We start from the raw sequence: 3553 nt of genomic DNA, 5'->3' as shown, positions 1-3553 counted from the left end.
ACGGCCCCAGCCCGCGCCCCCGTCATGTGACCCTAGAGACGGTCACGCCCCGCCCCCGTCACGTGACCGCCTCTCCCTAGTCGCTCGGGGGAAGGGCGAGGAGACTCGGTGTCTGCAGGGAGCGCTCGGGGCCGAGAGAGGGCGCTGGGGAGCAGTTCCCTAGCCCCAGACTGGTCGGCGGGACAGGGCCGGTCGCCAGGCTTGGGACGTCTCGCGGCTCGAGCCTGCGCCTACGCCTACCCTGCGCTAACTATGGACACCTGGAGCAGAGGGATCAACCCGGCTGCCCACCTGTGCCCCAAGGCCTGGCACTGCTCCCCTAGCCCTGGGGCCGAGCGTCACCGCCGCTCTCATGCTGCCCTCCAGGGACCTAGGAGTGACCGCTACTAGGCTGTCACCGCTAGGTCTGGGGTTGTCAGGTCCTTTTCTGTCTACTGCAGGGCTTCCCTACCTATGGGTCGGGACCCAAACATGGGGTCCCGATTACATTTCACCAGCTGGGCAGCCCCACAGTTGCCTATTAAGCCATTCACACTACTGAAGTGTTTCTCAGCTTCTTAATTGGATTAACAGCCCTCAGGCAGTTAAGCCAATCAATTACATTGAGAACCATTTCAGCTGCAGGGCAGAGAGCTGTATACCTGAAGAGCAGCACCCAGCTCAGGTATGGTCGGGGCCTAAGGTTGAGAGAGAGCGAGAGCGAGAGCGAGAAGAGCTGATGAGCTCCCTGGCTTCCAGCCTTTGTAGGAGACAGGGTCCCCGCAGACGGTGTTCTGTGCCACAGCGTTCCTTGTGCTTCCCCTAGTTCTCTCCAGCCTGTGAGTGACTCCTAGTCCCTGAGTAAGATATTAGCTCCCTTCAGCCCCTGAGTGACTTGTAGCCTCTGAGTGTGACTCCCCTAGCCCCTTGCAGCACAGGTGAGACACCCTTAGCCCCCTTCAGCCCCTGAGTGTGATTCCCCAAACCCCTGATTGTGGGGTTTAAGCCAGGGAGAGCAGTTTAGGGATGTCTTTCTACAGCCACAACTCTATCCTAAATGTAGTGTTTCATGAATATATTTTTGTTTTTTGTGAAATAACTTATGAATATGTAAACAGGAGGGGAACAATTTTATATTCTTGCCTCAGGTACAAAATTAGCTACTTGCAGCTCTGCTCTCTTTCCCCCCCCCCCCATTTCTGAATTGCCTTGGGTGACCAAGTCTTCCTGAATTGTCAAAATGGGTCCCCATCTGGAAAAGGTTGGGAACTGATGGTCTACTGTATCACTTCACAGGCCTGCACCTGTACAGCTCTTACTTACTTACGACTGGCAGCTTGGGGACCCCACACTCAGCCCCCTCAGATTCTGGTCTTGGCCCCCACCCAGTCCTCTCCTTGCCCACTTATTTGGTTTGTCTTAACAGCAGCATGGGATTTGTTCAGAATCTTCTTGAAGCAAGTTCCTTTATGTTGGGAGTTTTTTATTTTGCTTAAATTTTTTCAGGAATATTTAGTGTGTATTAGAAAAATTGAAAGACAGGTGAAAATTCTGTCCTGCTGGGTCAGAAGCTCTGGTCTTCCACCCAATGCACGGAGTTGGGTCATCAACAGAGCACCAGAAACACTTTACCTACCAGCTGCCCAAACTCTGGGAGGGCTGTTGACAGCACCTAGGAATGCAAACCCCAAAGAGGGTCAAAACCCCAAGTCTGCCTTACTCTGCATAAAAGTTTCACAAAGAGAAAGCTTATAAGTTGTCCTCTTTACCAATGAAATGGAGAGATGCACAGTAGTTGCTCCTCCAACATAATTATTTATATTGGACTTGATAATCATCAAAAGCATTTATTAAATGTAAAAAGTAGGATGGTTGGCATGAGTGAACTGACGGGGCTGAAGAGAGGCCATCCTGAGTCAGTGCCCCCCTGAATTATGAACTTGTTTACACTTGGAGAACAAAATTGTGTGAGCTGAAAAAGGCAGAATTATGTAGAAAGAAGTTCCCAGAGAAAAAGTTAACAAGGAGGAAACAAACACCAACGACACACTGTTGTTCACTCATTACTGAGGCAAGCAGAAGTGGGGTGATGTAAACAGGATGTTCCAAAATTGGTCATGGGCAAGCATGCCACCTGGACTGAGGGATGAGACCATCACTGAAAATCACTGCTGCCTGCCAAGATGATAAATATTACCTCAATTTGCCATACATGTCAGAGTCCATCAATTCAGCATAATGGGGTGACATTCATGTTGGACTCTAGTCTCAGTAACTAACCAACATTACAGGGGGTCTGGGCACCAGAGGGTGAGTGTGTATGGGTAAGAATTAGGCTGTTAAATTGGGATAAACATTAAACCATTAACTATTCAAGCTGCACATTACTTTTGATTTGCTTTCTAATTGTTAACTATTCAATTTAAACATGTTTTTAAACTTATGATAGGTGCATGCAATAAAATAGTTTTTACTGTGGAAAAATCAACTGTTCTGAGTTTTTGGGAGTGCTGCCAGCCTAATCAACTGTGCAGCAGCACCATATCGTGACACAGTTTGATTTGGAAGCTCTAACATGGGGTTGAGAGCCAAGAAGTCCTAAATCCTAATAAAATGTTTGCTTGCAGTTAATGTATCACTAAATAGTCTGAGGACTTCAGATCTCAATTTGTGATTTCACCAAAAGCCTGCTGAAAAATAGTAGAGATTATAACAGAGTGCCAGGAAGAATAATCTAACAGTAGTACTGAAACTTCACAAGCCGATGGTGAAAGCTAATGTGTGGTACTAACTGCAAAAGTCAAGTCACCTATAATTGTTGGAAAATCATTGCTTCTATAAGTAGTACATCCAGAATTATGAAAACTGTTATAGAAAGAGGTTAAAGTGCCATTTATGTAGATATGGTACTGATCTATTTACTATTCCAAGTTTTGCAACAAATAATTAGATGAGGAACATGCAGGGTATTTGAAAGTTTAGCTTGTTAAAATCTATTGTTGCAGCGCTAGATGGCAATGTTATGTGATTTACACAGTTTCTGCACAGTGTGCTGTCATTGGGCTCAACTCTACAAGGTGCTAAACCCTATGGCCACCATCCAGCAAAGCACCTAAACATACTCCGTTTCAAGCATGAGTAGTTCTACTGACTTCAACTACTCATGCAGTTAAATGATTTGCTGGATTGTGCCCTTTGAATGATGCAGTCCAGTAAATACAGCCAATATTACAATCACATTGCTTCTTGTAGAACTATACTGGCTTGTTGTTTAAAAACAGACCATAATGTACCTCCAATGGTACTTCTGGAGTAGAGAGCTTGTTTTGGTTTTTCACATTTTATTTAAAAGTCATATCCTGGGACACACCTAAAAATTCGGTGACACTTGTTCTATAAATCATCATCCACGCTGTTGGCATTTTATTAATAATTTTAACAATTGTGAGTGCTGCCAAGTACATCATTCTTCCTTGTAGACAATGAGATTTTATCCTCCTCTTCTGAATAATGGTAGGATTCTACTGATTTTTTTCTGAAGATGGCCAGAAAACTTAGTGGGCTTGTCTACACT

The sequence above is a fragment of the Carettochelys insculpta genome, chromosome 7, assembly GCF_033958435.1.
Source record: "Carettochelys insculpta isolate YL-2023 chromosome 7, ASM3395843v1, whole genome shotgun sequence".
In the NCBI taxonomy this organism is placed as follows: Eukaryota; Metazoa; Chordata; order Testudines; family Carettochelyidae; genus Carettochelys; species Carettochelys insculpta.
Note: the sequence above shows the minus strand (reverse complement) of the source record.